We start from the raw sequence: 824 nt of genomic DNA, 5'->3' as shown, positions 1-824 counted from the left end.
AATTTATAAAGTACAAGATAAATAAATTATCGGAAGATGGACAGCTCTTGTAAAATTAACTCACCTAAGTGTACCGTGGCTATCGGAAAACAGATGAGGTGACAACATTGTCTTAGCATAATTAACAGCCGGGGCTCAATAAAGAATATGTTAATTACAAAAAAAAAACAAAAAAAAACAGGCATACAATTTGTATACAGTGGTGTAGTGATCAGGGGTTGGACACAACAATATGTGTAAACCTGGAAATAAACAAGTACTTAAATGTTATTAGTCAGTATGAGAATCTAGACCGTTCTAGCCAACTTGAATGCAGATACTTTCCTAGATTACACAGCTCTTTTCTGTTACGTACAGATAGCAGCTGGACAAGTTTATATGAAGATGGGCGGCTCCAGTAATACTTTTTAATGAACTTTTTACGAATATCAACATGGAGTGGACAAATCAGAACAAAATGGAACTCGTCCTCTACCTGGTTTTGATTACAATAACGACATAACCTATTCGCCCTCGGAATATTACGATACCGACCTTCTTCTGCATATAACTGATGCGATGAAAGTCGTAATTTCGAAATAAGTTTAAGATACGCATCTGGAATAGACTTTGTTAGATAAAATAGTAACGTAAAGCTATTTATCAGGAATTTATACAAATAACATTTGGATGATCTTTCAACAAATTCATTCCTTGTTTGAATAAAATCATCTGTCAAACGCTGCTTGAAACAATGTAAAAATACCCTTTCATTATCAACATAATGAGTAAACCAGACATTACCAAAACCAGAAGACAATAATATTTTTCTAACTTGACAACGC

Source organism: Mizuhopecten yessoensis, unplaced genomic scaffold, assembly GCF_002113885.1.
Source record: "Mizuhopecten yessoensis strain PY_sf001 unplaced genomic scaffold, ASM211388v2 scaffold716329, whole genome shotgun sequence".
In the NCBI taxonomy this organism is placed as follows: domain Eukaryota; kingdom Metazoa; phylum Mollusca; class Bivalvia; order Pectinida; family Pectinidae; genus Mizuhopecten; species Mizuhopecten yessoensis.
The sequence above is the reverse complement of the archived record's forward strand: the minus strand, read 5'-3'. Positions refer to the sequence as shown.